Source organism: Polypterus senegalus, chromosome 4, assembly GCF_016835505.1.
Source record: "Polypterus senegalus isolate Bchr_013 chromosome 4, ASM1683550v1, whole genome shotgun sequence".
Taxonomy (NCBI): Eukaryota; Metazoa; Chordata; class Cladistia; order Polypteriformes; family Polypteridae; genus Polypterus; species Polypterus senegalus.
In genome coordinates this window covers 11,891,110-11,908,860 of record NC_053157.1, presented here as the reverse complement: position 1 = coordinate 11,908,860, position 17,751 = coordinate 11,891,110, and the positions used below count along the sequence as shown (strand labels likewise).

Below are 17,751 nucleotides of genomic sequence, written 5' to 3'. Positions count from 1 at the left end.
CACTTGGACAGAGGCAGTGGTGCTGTAAGAATTATGTTTCTGGACTTCACTAGCACCTTCAACACCATCCAACCTCTGGCTCCTTAGGGACAAGCTGACAGAGATGGGAGTAGATTCACACCTGGTGGCATGGATCGTGGACTATCTTACAGACAGACCTCAGTATGTGCGTCTCGGGAACTGCAGGTCTGACATTGTGGTCAGCAGCACAGGAGCGCCTCAGGGGACTGGACTTTCTCCGGTCCTGTTCAGCCATACATACATCGGACTTCCAATACAACCTTGAGTCCTGCCACGTGCAAAAGTTCATGACAACACTGCTATCGTGGGCTGCATCAGAAGTGGGCAGGAGGAGGAGTATAGGAAACTAATCAAAGACTTTGTTAAATGGTGCGACTCAAACCACCTGCACCAGAACACCAGCAAGACCAAAGAACTGGTAGTGGATTTTAGAAGGACCAGGCCCCTCATGGAACTCGTGATCATCACAGGTGACTGTGTGCAGAGGGTACAGACCTATAAATACCTGGGAGTGCAGCTGGATGATAAATGGACTGGACTGCCAATACTGATGCTCTGTGCAAGAGAGGACAGAGCCGAATATACTTCCGTAGAAGGCTGGCGTCCTTCAACATCTGCAATAAGATGCTGCAGATGTTCCACCAGATGGTTGTGGCGAGTGCCCTCTTCTACGCGGTGGTGTGCTGGGGAGGCAGCATAAAGAAGAGGGACGCCTCACACCTGGACAATCTTGTGAGGAAGGCAGGCTCTATTGTAGGCACGGAGCTGGACAGTTTGACATCCATGGCAGAGCGACGGGCACCGAGCAGGCTCCTGTCAATCATGGAGAATCCACTGCATCCACTGAACAGGATCATCTCCAGACAGAGGAGCAGCTTCAGCGACAGACTGCTGTCACCATCCTGCTCCACTGACAGACTGAGGAGACCCCACACCATGTGACTTTTCAATTCCACCGGGGGGGATAAACGTTAACATTATTCAAAGTTATTGTCTGTTTTTACTTGCATTTTTATTACTATTTAATTTAATATTGTTTTTATCAGTATGCTGCTGCTGGATTATGTGAATTTCCCCTTGGGGATTAATAAAGTATCTATCTATCTATCTATCTATCTATCTATCTATACTAATAAAAGGCAAAGCAGACCCCCGTGACCCTGTAGTTAGGATATAGCGGGTTGGATAATGGATGGATGGATGGAAATTGTGTTTTTTTAAATTATATTTTTCTCAAACAAGGAAAAAAAAAACACTTTATTCTCCTCCCAGGCAACGCTGGGTATTTCAGCTAATTCATTATATATTTAACATGATAATTGAAATGCATTTGCCCTGATGACACATTTAAGATTGTAATTTTCAGAGTAGATGTACTGGCATCTCAACGGGGATTGAGGTAAGGCGTTAGGGTAGGGGATAATTCCCTACTGGATCAGGAAGTTGTAACGGAAGGATGTGGATGGATCAACAGACTGTAGCAGTGGGACCTCCAGAGCTCCACTCCATTGATGAGGTTGTTGCTTTATATTATACATCACTATGGTTTAGATTAGCTGCTGATTAACTGTACATTAGCACTGAAACATAAGTAATATGATTGTTATAACTTCTTAATAACCTATTCTGTCTCTCTTCTCAGTACTCAAATGTGGCATTTGGTGCCACTGCCTGCCTGCCAGGTTGTTCTGCCTGCCTATGGTAAAGTCTTCTCTGATGGAGGATCGCAGGAATCGGGGGCCCTTTCATTGGATTGGCTGGCCCAGCGATGACTCAGCTGTGGAATGGCCAATACTCTGAACAAATCCAAATCATATGCTGTGATATCATCTACTGTTAAATTCTGCTCTTTACTTGTAATATTTCTATTGCACTATGATATTGTATTGATGATTACTTGTGTTCTGTTCTGTGTATTGTATTGCGTTGACCCCCTTTTGTTTGGCACCCAATGCCCGCCCAACCTACCTGGCTAGGGATCTCTCTTTGAACTGCCTTTCCCGAGGTTTCTTCCATTTTTTTACCCTACAAGTTTTTTATTTTTGTCTTTAGAGAGTCAAGGCTGGGGGGCTGTCAAAAGGCAGGGCCTGTTAAAGCCCATTGCGGCACTCCTTGTGTCATTTTGGACTATACAAAAATAAATTGCATTGTATTGTATTGTATTAGGATTGCACAAGGGTTATTTGACTCAACTCGAGCCAACCAAATAACAAAAATTTGCAATCCAAAAACTTGGCTATCCAGTGAAGCTACTCAAATGCAGAGCTGTGAAGGTCTTCAGATGTAGATGCATCCCTGCCGGGATGGTTGCTGGCACCTTTCCTGGTTTGGGGGGCCATAATGGAAAGACTGTAATGTATTCCCACTGCACAAAGGGTGGCAGCATCCCTCTATTGGAACTCCCACTGTAACTCCGCAGGGCATACTGGGAGCTGTAGTTCTGAGAAGCAGCCCTGGTGGGGCACTTGGGTACCAGCAGGGGGAGCTGCGAGGGAACACTGCTTTGGGAATGCTTCAGATGTGTAATGGTTTGATAACTGAAGTACCTTTGGGTCCAACATAAAATATGCCACCTCATCTGCACCAGGGTGTCAGAGTCAGGAGCAGGTGGAAGAAAATCTATTGTGCTGGACTGATTTAACCCTGTAAGGAAATTATTATATATTAAATAAGCTTAAAGCTCATTAAATATGAGTTGTGTTTGGTGTTTGAGAATCTGGGTTGCCCACTAATGGCCACAAGATGCATAATTTTAAAAAGACATTACAATACAGAATCACAAGTGAATGAGAATTGTGCAACTCCTCCTGATTCTTTCACAAATCAAATGGACGAAAACCGTCAGACTGATTTTCGGGTAGTGACTCGTTCACAAATTAAATGAGTTGAGAAGCACAAGTCAGGTGGTTCTTTTGCATGCGCTTTACACATCCAACAGCGGGCAGCACAGCGTTGCCAGGGCAGCAGTATTCCCTGCAGGAGAAAAAGAGGTTTTCATGGGTTGTTTTTTTTTTGGACTGTTTTTTCAAACCCCACCTTCCATATTATTAGCATGTTTTTCATTCATCCGGCAGCCGTTCCCCTGGTTTCTGCATTTGTATATGTACTTTAATGTTGCAAAATATCCAATGTATACACTGTCTACCGCTTCTGTCTGAACCCCAACAAAAACAGTTTTCATTAAGTTTCACAGTTGTGAAACTTGAAACGCGGCTGTCACTCATCGTGTGCTTTTCTCTGCCTTGGCACATCTGAACAGCCCTTCCAAAAATGATAGAATCGCCGCACTTAGAGGAAGCCCACCCAGCTTCTTTACTTCATACCAGATAAACAATTCACAGATAGAACACAAAACAATTTCTGTCAAATAGCTCAACATTCTGGCTTCGTGAAAGAAACCACGAACAAATTAAATGGGACTCTGGTTTGTGCATTTTATATTTTCAACGCAAGTTTTCTGTCCTGACGCTCTAACGTCTTCCTTGGTGTACCGGAATGTTTTACCTTCTATAAACGTCACGTCTTGTTTATACCTGCAACACATTTTAGACACAGCTGACTGGGAAGATAGATAGATAGATAGATAGATAGATAGATAGATAGATAGATAGATAGATAGATAGATAGATAGATAGATAGATAGATAGATAGATAGATAGATAGATAGATAGATAGATAGATAGATAGATAGATAAGGCACTATATGATAGATAGATAGATAGATAGATAGATAGATACTGTAGACAGATAGATAGATAAGGCACTATATGATAGATAGATAGATAGATAGAGATAGATAGATAGATAGATAGATAGATAGATAGATAAGGCACTATATGATAGATAGATAGATAGATAGATAGATAGATAGATAGATAGATAGATATGAAAGGCACTATATAATACATAGATACAGTGGGATGCAAAAGTTTGGGCAACCTTGTTAATAGTCATTATTTTCCTGTATAAATCGTTGGTTGTTACGATAAAAAATGTCAGTTAAATATATCATATAGGAGACACACACAGTGATATTTGAGAAGTGAATTGAAGTTTATTGGATTTACAGAAAGTGTGCAATAATTGTTCAAACAAAATCAGGCAGGTGCATAAATTAGGGCACCGTTGTCATTTTATTGATTCTAAAACTTTTAGAACTAATTATTGGAACTCAAATTGGCTTGGTAAGCTCAGTGACCCCTGACCTACATACACAGGTGAATCTGAGTAGTTAAGGGGTCAGTTGTAAGTTTCTCTCCTCCTTTAATTTTCTCTGAAGAGTAGCAACATAGGGGTCACAAAACAACTCTCAAATGACCTGAAGACAAAGATTGTTCACCATTATGGTTTAGGGGAAGGATACAGAAAGCTGTCCCAGAGATTGAAGCTGTCTGTTTCCACAGTTAGGACCATATTGAGGAAATGGAAGACCACAGGCTCAGTTCAAGTTAAGGCTCAAAGTGGCAGGCAGACCAAGAAAGATTTCGGATAGACAGAAGCGTTGAATGGTGAGAACAGTCAGAGTCAACCCACAGACCAGCACCAAAGACCTACAACATCATCTTGCAGCAGATGGAGTCACTGTGCATCGTTCAACCATTCGGCGCACTTTACACAAGGAGATGCTGTATGCGAGAGTGATGCAGAGGAAGCACAAACAGAGCCGCTTGAGGTCTGCTCAAGCACATTTGGACAAGCCAGCTTCATTTTGGAATAAGGTGCTGTGGACTGATGAAACTAAAATTGAGTTATTTGGGCATAACAAGGGCGTTATGCATGGAGGAAAAAGAACACAGCATTCCAAGAAAAACACCTGCTACCTACAGTAAAATATGGTGGTGGTTCCATCATGCTGTGGGCTGTGTGGCCAGTGCAGGGACTGGGAATCTTGTCAAAGTTGAGGGACACATGGATTCCACTCAGTATCAGCAGTTTCTGGAGACCAATGTCCAGGAATCAGTGACAAAGCTGAAGCTGCGCCGGGGCTGGATCTTTCAACAAGACAACGACCGAAACACTGCTCAAAATCCACTAAGGCATTCATGCAGAGGAACAAGTACAACGTTCTGGAATGGCCATCTCAGTCCCCAGACCTGAATATAATTGAAAATCTGTGGTGTGAGTTAAAGAGAGCTGTCCATGCTCGGAAGCCATCAAACCTGAATGAACTAGAGATGTTTTGTAAAGAGGAATGGTCCAAAATACCTTCAACCACAATCCAGACTCTCATTGGAACCTACAGGAAGCGTTTAGAGGCTGTAATTTCTGCAAAAGGCGGATCTACTAAATATTGATTTCATTTCTTTTTTGTGGTGCCCATATTTATGCACCTGCCTGATTTTGTTTGAACAATTATTGCACATTTTCTGTAAATCCAATAAACTTCATTTCACTTCTCAAATATCACTGTGTGTGTCTCCTATATGATATATTTAACTGACATTTTTTATCGTAACAACCAACAATTTATACAGGAAAATTAACTGAAACTATTAACAAGGTTGCCCAAACTTTTGCATCCCACTGTAGATAGATAGATAGATAGATAGATAGATAGATAGATAGATAGATAGATAGATAGATAGATAGAGAAGGCACTATATAAAAGATAGATAGATAGATAGATAGATAGATAGATAGATAGATAGATAGATAGATAGATAGATAGGAAAAGCACTATATGATAGATAGATAGATAGATAGATAGATAGATAGATAGATAGATAGGAAAAGCACTATATGATAGATAGATAGATAGATAGATAGATAGATAGATAGATAGATAGGAAAGGCACTGAAGGCCTGAAAATTGATCTGTGCTGCCACACTGAGCAGCATCGTGACAGGTAGGGTCTGCTAGTGGGTGAAGCAGGTGCACTCTGGAAAGGGAAAAAAATTCACACAAATCAATTGCTCTTTGGTCCCTGGTCACCTTCATTTTGCTTGTGATCATTGTTATCCCTTCCGGCATCTTCATCTTCCAAAAAAAAACACCTATGCAAATTTAAATGTTGCATAAATCATAAGTGAGCCTCGAAGCAATCAGTTGGTTGAAACAATAACACTGGCTGCCATAAACCCATGCAATAACACCTTCAGTTTAGAATCACACAGCTATCAACCGGGAAAGGCCCACCCATAATGACAGGTAACGAATCTTCAAACAACACACTAGACAATTCAAACACAGCAGCCCCTAGGCAGAGTGGGTTGAAAAGTGTGTCAGAGCAATGCTGTTACTGGGCAGCCTGAGGTTGGCATCCAACTAAAAGAGAGCTATTCCACATACAGTGCCCACCGTAATGTGTGGGACTAACGACACATTTTTCCTTGATTTACCCCTCGGCTCCACCATTTACAATTAAAAATCTCAGACGTGTATTACATTGCACATTGTGGACTTCCATTTAAGGGTCATTGCGTACATTATGGTCACAACATGTAGAAATGACAAAGCTTATTCTACACGGTTACCCCCGGAATCCTAATTAAAGTATGAAGATAGCGAGGGGTCTGAATACATTAAGAATCAATTTGCTTTTTTTTTTTCCTGCTCATCAAGCTGTCACAAGAAAATAAGAAGCTGGTACATTGCATTGCCACACCCACCACACGATAAAACAGCTCGGGATCCCGGTGGGCAACCCCCCCCCAGGCTAGACACACGGTCCTGTCCCACCCTCTGGAAGTGACCCTCTATCTGCTACAGCCAGGTGTTACGTTGTTGTCCCCTTGGTCCAGCCACTCGGGTCCTCAGCAATGAGCCGGATCACCCTCAGTTAATGGCGCCACTTGGCCGTAGTATTGTAACTGACGCTCCCTCACAACGCAGGTCATGTGCCTCATTTGGGACTCCATGAGCAACACAAAGTTAAACCAGTGGTACCCAAGGATTCTCTGAAGAGACACACATGAAGGAGTCCAGTCTTCATCTCAGGTCACTGGATAGCATGCATGTCTCACAAACAGGAAGCACCAGGACTCTATTGGCGCTTTTCCACTGCATAGTATGGCACGACATGGTTCAGTTCAGCTCACTTTTGGGGGGTTTTCCACTGGGAACAGTACCTGGTACCTGGTCCTTTTTTTAGTACCATCTCAGCCGAGGTTCCAAGCGCCAACAGTTACCAAAAGCGTGACGTGTAAACTCTGCTGGTCACTTATTGGCCGGAGAAAATCGTCATTACTGTGTCACTGGCTATTCTTTTCTTTAAAGGTACACACACGCGGAAGTTTGTGTCGCGTCTCTCCATCGCTGGACGCAGTTTGTTGCATAAGTGGATGAATGTTTCTTCAGACATTCGAAAGTTCTCCAGCCACTGAGTGTTTGTAAAACCGGGAACAATCACATCCCACCACTCTGAGGCACGGTTAAATGTCCAAACAGATGATCTGTTGCGGCGACTTTTTTGCAAAATGTGGAAGATCTGTAATATACAGAATCAGCATTTTAATGTTACACTGGCAGTTAAGTTCATTTTATGCTTTGCAACAGTGATAAAAGTTAGCTAGTGATGTGCTTTTTTTAGATGCTTACCCTTGCGCGTCGTTGAGCTAAAGTGTTGTCGTTGTCTGCGTGTTGTTGTAAAAGTTCTACGGTGTCACGCCAGTAGAGGCGGCGCAACTATAACGACACGTGAATAATCCCGCCCACTCTAAAGCGGTACTAAACTGCAGTCGAAACGCAAACCGAGCCGAACTGAGCCGAACCAAGGTGAGCTGTACTGAACCGTGCTGTGCCGTACTATGCAGTGGTAAAGCGCCTTATAAAGACTTGGACCTTCATCCTTTTGCATAGATATCAGGAGTGAAACACACCCCTTTCCAGCGACCTCATGACCCCCCCCCATGCTCTCCCAATACGTCTACTAACTTCATAGGAAGAGTCACCAAAGAAATGAATGAATGTCACTGCTGAGGTAAGTAAACCTCTCAACAAGGTCAACACTCTCTTTGCAGACAGACACACTGCTGATGGCTGTGCCCATGAGGTCATTAAATGCCTGGATCTTGGTTTTTATCAGGACCCTCACAAGTCCAGACCCTCAGACCCCTCAGTCAATCTCTCAAGAGCCCCGATCAGAGCCTCCATTGACTCCGTGAAGATCACAGCATCATCGGCAAAGTCAAGATCCGTGAATCTCTCTTCACAAACAGATGCCCCACAGCCGCTGGACCCTATGACCCTGACCAACACCCAGCTGGAGCAGAACACACCACTTATGAACCCCAAAATCAACTGGGAAAAACACAGAGGTGCTACCTCCTCTCTGCACAGCACTCCCAGTACCAGTGTACAGGCCGGGCCATGATATCCAGCAACCTTGAGAGGATCCCACAAACCCTCAGGACGCCCACAGGGAAGCTCGATCAACTGAATCGAACGCTTCACGAAAATCCACAAAGGCTACAAAGAAACTCTGCCGATATTCGCATTTGCGCTCCATGAGAACCCTCAGTGCCAGGATGTAGTCGATGGTCGACTTCTTAGGCGTAAAACCAGACTGCTCCGGTCGCTGGTAGGTGAGCAAGTGATCAACGATCCTATTGAGGACAACCCTAGCAAGGACCTTACCCGGCACCGAGAGCAGTGTTATCCCCCTGTAGTTGCCGCAATCCAGACGATATCCCTTCCCTTTCCAGATAGTCCTGTTTTCCAGTCGGCTGGGATGACGCCCGTCTCCCAAATGGACACAAGGATTGCTTGCAATGCCAGGAGGACAGCCTTACCACCAGCCTGGAGACGTTTACCCCAGATGCCAGATATCCCTGCAGCCTTCCATCCCCTCAGCTGGTTCACCACCTGTCTTAGGGAGACTGGGGGGTTCACAGCTAATTGGAGGATCAGCCTCAAGAATCGTGGACCCAGAGATATCCAAAGTCCTAACCGGAGGATCAGCTTTGAACAGCCAGCCCAGCGGGTCACAACTGCAGTGTCATCCGTAAGGACCATTCCATCAGCCACCCTGACTGCGACTCTACGAGGAACAGTACCTGTATTATATTTTTTGTTATCATCTTTTCAGGTAAGCTCTTATGTTGTTACATTTATTAATAATAATAATACATTTTATTTTTAAAGGTGCTTGATTATTATTATGTTTGCTATGTATGCTTCGCTCGCCCACCGGGGCTCGCTACACGCCAGCCACTTCACGTCTCTGCCACTCACGTGGTGAAGGAGGGAGCTGAACACACACTAAGGAGATGCGGTCAGATCAGCTGTTGTCTTGCTGCTGCTGCTGCCGAGCTGCATGTTCTGCTTGTCGCGTTGCACGTCGATCATTTAAACGCCTGTACAGCAGCTGTCTTTTTCTCTCAAGACACTGCTTTGTCTCGCGGGGCGTTAAAGTGTCTTCGAGAAAATCACGTATCATCTCCTTCCAAGCCTTCCAAAATTTTTTTTTTATAATAGTGAGATGTCTATAACAATATTTTTTGTACATTGTGACCTTTATGTAACTAGCCACACTGACAGGTCATAGAATAATTTAAAAATATTTGCTAAGTGGAGTAATGGCTCTGAGGCTAAGGATCTGTGCTGGTATCTAGAAGGCTGCCAGTTCAAATTCCATTACTGCCAGAAAGGATCCTACTCTGTTGGGCTCCTACAGCAAGACCCTAAACCTGAAAATTGCACCAGGAGTGTTCTGTACAATGGCTGACCCTGCACTCTGATCTCCACAGGTCATGCGAAAAGACCTAACATCTCTCAACCTCAAAGCCTTTCCTCCATATTCGAGTGTGTCTAAGCATCTCTTCACCAGCCATCAGTAAAGCCTGTTTTCAGAGCCCCATTATAATTTACGAGGCACCTTTTCGTCTATGAAGGTGACTGTCTTAGCATGTGCCTTTACTTCTCCACATGGGTCTCACACTCACACTTCCTCTTTCATCATGTCACCAAAGCCAAAGGGACTGAGGGACTGGACACACAGACCTTCACATTTTATTATATAATAGACTAGGGAGCTTCGCCACCTGCTTGCTTCGCTCGCCAACAACAACAACAACAACAACATTTATTTATATAGCACATTTTCATACAAACAGTAGCTCAAAGTACTTTACATATCAAAGAATAGAAAAATGAAAGACACAATTATAAAACAAAATAAATCAACATTAACATCAAATAAGAGTAAGATTCAATGGCCAGGAGGGACAGAAAAACCCAACATCCCTCCCCTATCCCGCCCCGGGCTTGCGCTATGTGCCAACCACATCACGTCTCTGCCGCTCGCGTTGTAAAGAGGGGGGCTGAACGCACCCCAAGGAGATGCAATCACTCCTCCGACATACCCTTTTTAAAACGGTGATACAATGGGAAACAAATACAATTTTATTTACCTCCTCTTTGCTCGATCAGCAGCTGGCTTGCTGCTGCTACTGCTGCTGAGCCACGTGACCTGCATCTCGCGCGGCACACTTCTGTCATATCACCTATGTGCTTTTACCTTTTCTTCAATATCGCATTGAATTTTGATTTCATGCTTGGAATTACATCGCAACAACACAACATAAAACTGCCTGTGAGTGAATATCGTTTCTTTCTCTCTACAAGAAATGTGTCTGACAATAGCATTCACACGAATGAGAAATAATTGAACCGGGTGCGTGGTTGTAAATGTTTCCAAATCTCTTTGCTTAAAGTCTTGTCTCGCGGGGCTTAACATTTTCTCTCACGGGATTTCACTTTCACCAAACAACCAATCTTTTAATTCTCGCAGATATGCCTCTTCATTGGGAAGAAACACTACATTTTCCTCAAATTAGACAATCTACAAGTCTCTGACTTAAAGTTTAAATCCGAACAACTATTATATTGATCTCTTTTCGCTGTTCTGTTATTTCACCGAGTAATAATTTCCATTTGTTTGTGCTAATGAGATCTTTACCTTGAGACTTTCGAATATTAGTACTTTCATTATCTCTAACCTGCTCTGCATGTGTATCGTGCCAACGTTTTTAAATTCTTTACAACGTTCTACTTTGTCATCTACTCTTTGTCTTTTATTTCCGGCCCAGGGCCTGGTTAAATCTCTTGGCACAAAGTCTCGTCTCACGGGACTTGAAAGTGTCTCTCTGAGAAAATCACGACTCGCCTCCTTCCAACCTTCCAAGATTTTTTTTTATAATAGAGATATCTACAGTGTATACAGTATTTAAAATATAATGTCCCACTTTCTGTTCCCTATTCGATCCCAGACCCTTTGACTGATCTGGACCAGATTTTGCATAGTTACCCTCTAGGACCATGCAGATAAGATAGACTACCTTGGAACCCCAGAATTTTGACTCTGAGGGTCCCAATGTCTTTTTGTTTTCTTTCAGCCTGCTGCAGTTTGTACACCAGTGCCAGCTGCTGGCTCAGAGCAAGTGAAAACATTCAAACAGACTGAAGCCGGACTAGCAGACAAAATGACCAGCGCTCAACACTACTTACTCGGCAACATCATGTGTTGTGTCCACCTACTGTGCTATTAAAGGGCATATATCGTGTGTTTTTGCAAGGTAGGGTGGTGGGTGGGGCCTGATCAAGAGTGGAAGTGCAGAGCAACACAAAGGAGATGCAAAGGGTTATTGTTTAACTCCTGCTTTTGTCAGTTTTTCTTCAGAATTTAGGCGCTACAAATGGCCCACCTCGAACTAAGAAGACGAGTCAGACATGACAGCATGACTGGCAGGACTCTGCAGGCTTTCCCTGTGTGTTCACGGATTCTTCTTCTTCTTATCTCCCAGTTTACTCCCTCAGCCTAAAGAGGCGCTCATTACAACAAAAGGACAAATCTAAACCTGGCATCCTGTGAGTGAGAGCAGGTGGGTACCTGAATGGCCCCTGAGATAGACTGGCATCCTGTCCACGACTGGTTCCTACTTTAACACCCGATTCTGCCCAGATATGCTCTCCACCCCCCAACCACAAGCCTTTTACAACAAGTGGGTCATTGGCATCTTTCTCAGGATAGGCTGCGCCCAGTGCCAACAGGATAGGCTCCAGCTTTGACAGGCATCTACAGCAGCATGTGTTTCCTAATGAAACATCTTGGGGCTTGTGAGCGGTCCGATGCCCCAGGAAAGAACACGTGCCATCAGGGCCCTCCTGCAACCAGGTACTCGTGCCAGCTTTGCACAACCTTAAAAACAATTATTGGATAGATGGATGATAAAAATGTAATGTACGAGGGAGAGTCAAGCTAAAGCTAGAAAGTGAAACAAACCTTAACAAAACTGATCATGTCATTACTCAGTGTGGTCTCCACCCTTCTCAATGCACTTTTGCCATCTGACTAGCAGTGCCCAAGATATGTAATAACCCACCAAGACAAGAGGGGGCACTGCTGCTGTCATCTCCTTCTCTTCCCACAATGCTAAGAAGCCACCCAGTGAAAGTTCTTTAACTCCATCCATTCCAGTCCAGCCGTAAAACCAGAAGGAGGCGTCACTTACTGGCCAGAGCAACCCGCCAGACGGATCTCCACTAGAGCGACTGCTCTTTCTCGTTCCTTGGAATTCCTCATGGAAGGGGTGCACGCCAACAAGTGTGATTTTTGTTTCATTTTCTGTCTCTGGACTACCCGGAGAGAACCCCAAAATTTTCCTTGCTGCGTCCTGAGCTGTCATTTTTTGGGAAAACAGGGAGATCCGTGACACACTTCTCAAGGCCGACCCGCTCATAGTTCCCGTCTGCCTCGCCTGTTCATCTCCACAGCACGTGCCTGTCCTCCCCCAATGTGCCATCTGCACTTTAATGCCAAAGGCTAAAGATAAGCTAAAGGATTTTTTTTTTTAAACCCACCCGGCTGCCCCCGTTCTCTTCATCATCAGTCATTCGACATATGGCTGCATTTCAGGGTCATGTTTGCTCCGGTTCAATCATACTGGCCAGACAAAGAAATTAATTTGATATATGAAAAGTAACATGGGGAACAAAGTGGCCCGACCAGTGACATGCCATGACCCCCCAAGTGAGTCGTTAACCCCCGTCAGCAACCCAGAACGAACAAATCTGGGAAACAAAGGCACAATGGTGACAATGAGGTCCTGCAGGATAAAGCAATTCAGCTTCTTCTACTATCGAATAAAATGCCAAGGTGTGTGTGTGTGAGTGTGAGTGTGAGTGTGTGTGTGTGTGTGTGTGTGTGCATGTGTGGTCCCTCAGAGCAATCTGATTAGCCAGTTTGGCTTTGGTGTCAAAATCGAAAGGGGAAGTGCGAGTGTGAGACACTCGAGGAAAAAGGAGGAAAGGCGTAGGAGGCACGCTGAGAGTCGTCTTCAAACATGGGCAGCATAAAAGCAGACAGGCGGTGAGAAGGGCCACACCATATGCACTTCTGAAGAGCTCATCCAACTGGAGCTAAGCATGTTTGGGCCCAGCCAGTACTACAGATGGGAGACCACCTAGGAAAAAGCTTGGGTATGCTGCTGGAAGAGGTGTTGGGGAGGCCAGCAAGGGACGCTTCCCCAGTGGTGTGAATGTGGATCCCAATGCCCCAGTGCAGTGACAGGGAGACTGTGCTGTAAAAATGGCGTCATCCTTCCGATGAGACGTAAAACTGAGGTCCTGCCTCTCTGTGGTCATTAAAGACCCCTGGGCCTCCTTTGTAAACAGTAGGGTGTATCCCGATGTCCTGGCTAAACTGCCCACCAAGTCCTAGTCATTCTGCCCCCCATATCATCCCCTGTCTCTAAACTGGCTAACAATCTCTCACCTCCTAACCACCTAACAGCTACTGTGTGGTGAGCGTACTGCCACAAAATGGCTGCCGTCCCACCATCCAGGCGGATGCTGCACATAAGAGGTGGTTGAAGTGGCTTCCCCTTCTCACTATGTAAAGTGCTTTGAGTATCAAGAAAACCGCACTATGAATGTAAAGAATTATTACTACTGTTATAAACAGTAAGCTGAATGCTTAGAGCAGGGAACACCAATTCCGGTTCTGGAGGGCCGCAGTGGCTGCAGGTTTTCATTCTAACCCTTTTCTTAATCAGTGACCTGTTTTTGCTGTTAATTAACTTCTTATTATTATTACCACACTTATTTTATCTTCACCAGTTTGTTATTTGGTACAAATCTTGTAATCAATATTTAACTCACTTCCTATTGTCCAAATGACTTGAAATTTTGCACACTTACTCAACTCTGATGACGATACATAAATCAATAATCAGTTTCACTAATTGATCAATGAATCCATGTTAATTAAGAAATGAAATTTTCATATGAAGAATAGTTCAAGATTTCACCAATAGAAGGCGCTAGTAACGGATAAAAATATTAAAGGAAGTGTTAAAATATCTGCAGTGGGCTGCTGCCCTGCCCGGGGTTTGTTCCTGCCTTGCACCCTGTGTTGGCTCCAGCAGACCCCCGTGTCCCTGTAGTTAGCATATGGCGGGTTGGATAGTGACTGACTGACTGACTGACTGTTAAAATATTGATTACAAAATTATACTAAAACAAACCAAAGACTAAAAAGTTGAAAATAATAAGTACTAGGGGGCTTCGCCCCCTGCTCGCTTCGCTTGCCAACCCGTTTTTGTTTTTCCGGATACACACATTTAAGATTTTTGTTTTCTTTGAATTGTTGCTATTTCATTAGTTTCACTTTTATTTCAGAACTTCTGTAAAAACAATATTTGGAATCTTTCGCGTCCCAATGTGCTGAATCTTTTAATGAGGTCAGTGAGACGTGTTTAATGACTTTGTACCATAATTCAGGAGAGGTTTCTCTGTTTGGAATGTCAGCACAGACAAAACGGTCGACATCATCAGCAGTTAATAATTGTTCTTGCAAAGTAACCAATAAATGCATGTGAGGTAAACCACGTTTTTGAAATTCTCTTGACTTAAACTTCAAAGCCTTACAATATTTACATACTTCTGACATATCAGCTACAGTGGTGCTTGAAAGTTTGTGAACCCTTTAGAATTTTCTCTATTTCTGCATCAATATGACCTAAAACAGCATCAGATTTTCACTCAAGTCCTAAAAGTAGATAAAGAGAAACCAGTTAAACAAACGAGACAAAAATATTATACTTGGTCATTTATTTATTAAGGAAAATGATCAAATATTACATATTTGTGAGTGGCAGAAGTATGTGAACCTTTGCTGTTCAGTATCTGGAGTGACCCCCAATAACTGCAACTAAACGCTTCCGGTAACTTCTGATCATTCCTGCACACCGGCTTGGAGGAATTTTCGCCCATTCCTCCGTACAGAACAGCTTCAACTCTGGGATGTTGGTGGGTTTCCTCACATGAACTGCTCGCTTCAGGTCCTTCCACAACATTTCGATTGGATTAAGGTCAGGACTTTGACTTGGCCATTCCAAAACATTCACTTTATTCTTCTTTAACCATTCTTTGGTAGAACGACTTGTGTGCTTAGGGTCGTTGTCTTGCTGCATGACCCACCTTCTCTTGAGATTCAGTTCATGGACAGATGTCCTGACATTTTCCTTTAGAATTCTCTGATATAATTCAGAATTCATTGTTCCATCAATGAAGGCAAGCCGTCCTGGCCCAGATGCAGCAAAACAGGCCCAAACCATGATACTACCACCACCATGTTTCACAGATGGGATAAGGTTCTTATGCTGGAATGCAGTGTTTTCCTTTCTCCAAACATAACGCTTTTCATTTAAACCAAAAGTTCTATTTTGGTCTCATCCGTCCACAAAACATTCTTCCAATAGCCTTCTGGTTTGTCCACGTGATCTTTAGCAAACTGCAGACGGGCAGCAATGTTTTTGGAGAGCAGTGGCTTTCTCCTTGCAACCCTGCCATGCACACCATTGTTGTTCAGTGTTCTCCTGATGGTGGACTCCTGAACATGAACATCAGCCAATGTGAGAGAGGCCTTCAGTTGCTTAGAAGTTACCCTGGGGTCCTTTGTGACCTCACCGACTATTACACGACTTGCTCTTGGAGTGATCTTTGTTGGTCGGTCGACCACTCCTGGGGAGGGTAACAATGGTCTTGAATGTCCTCCATTTGTACACAATCTGCCTAACTGTGGATTGGTGGAGTCCAAACTCTTTAGAGATGGTTTGGTAACCTTTTCCAGCCTGATGAGCATCAACAACTCTTTTTGTGAGGTCCTCAGAAATCTCCTTTGTTTGTGCCATGATACACTTCCACAAACGTGTGTTGTGAAGAGTAGACTTTGATAGATCCTGTTCTTGAAATAACACAGGGTGCCCACTCACACCTGATTGGCATCCCACTGGACTCGAATTTCACTTTCAAACTACCTGCTAATCCGTGAGGTTCACATACTTCTGCCACTCATAAATATGTAATATTCGATAATTTTCCTCAATAAATAAATGACCAAGTATAATATTTTTGTCTCATTTGTTTAACTGCTTTCTCTTTATCTACTTTTAGGACTTGAGTGATAATCTGATGCTGTTTTAGGTCATATTGATGCAGAAATATAGAAAATTCTAAAGGGTTCACAAACTTTCATGCACAACTGTATGTCAATATATTCCTTCTCTATTCACCTTTTCGTTATTTCTCCGAGTAATCATTTCTCTTATTTTGCGCTAATGCGATCTTTATTTTCTTTGTTCTGACACTGCTGATTTGTTCTGTTTTCATATTCTGTATCTTGTTCTGCATGTGTTTCACGCGTAAGTTTTTTTTGAGTCTTTTGAATTCCAGTTTTCATTTTCTCTACCCTGCTCTGCATGTGTTTGTCCCCCTTATTTTTTAACCTCTTTATGACGTTTTACTTTGTTTTCTACTCTTTTAGTCTTTTATTTCTGACCTCGCTTTGTCCTGCGTTTTATTCAGTGACACCTGGTCTGTGGTGATTATTTTCCCTTTTACGAGTAATAATTTCCGTTTGTTTGCGCTACTGTGATCTTTACTTTCTTTTTTTTTATAATTTCTAATTTTCCTCCTTTCATATCCTTTAACTTTCTCCACATGTGTATCGTGACGTTTTCTTTTTTTTTTTTAAACCCTTTCGAATTCCACTGCTTTCATAATCTCTAACCTGCTCTGCATGTGTTTAGCGGCCACGGTTTTCTTTTAATGCCGAGCCCGATTGGATATACAGTCGACCCTTGATATACGACCGGCCTGACATGCGAACAACTTATTTTTGTTTTGATTTACGACCAACATCTTGCGTTACGACCCGAATGCGGTCACGTGTATCCGCTTGTGCGATTGTAAACAAACAGCCGACAGCGTTTGTAAGCGTCAGTCGGAGCCCAGATACATGTGTTTGTGGACGTAATTTCGGTCAGTGCAGTGATTTATCTATATATATAATTCACTAAGACCATGGCAAGCAAGACGCATAATTGCTAAGGAAGAAAGAGAAGGTAACGAAAGTAAAGAAAGCGATTGTTAAGGGATGTTAGCTAGCGGGCTGGTGCGGTACATGATGATGTCATCAGGCTGAGTCAGCACCGGCTTGCTTTGGAGTGTATTATTACAGCAGTTCACAACACGGCCAGCTTTGAACTGAGTGCTCGACTACTGTCATTATTAACTTGAGAAGCAGCGATCACAATCGAAACGAAGAAGGAAATTGTGCAGAAATATGAGAGTGGTGTTCGTGTGACCGATATCGCTAATATGTACAGCAGGTCGAAATCCACCATCTCGACAATTTTACAAAGAAAAGGTTTGCATAAGGAGGCTCCTTCTAAACAATAACCTCCTTCCCTTTCATTCTCCTCCTCCTCCCTTCCTGCAGCCCAAAGACG

At 43.4% G+C, this 17,751-nt stretch overlaps 1 protein-coding gene across 1 annotated transcript in view; it reads right to left on the bottom strand.

Annotated features, from left to right (window-relative positions):
- The window catches only part of fhip1aa (FHF complex subunit HOOK interacting protein 1Aa), a 129,976-nt gene that overhangs the window by 73,921 nt on the left and 38,304 nt on the right, over positions 1-17,751 (bottom strand). The gene's annotated exons all lie outside the window — the stretch shown is intronic.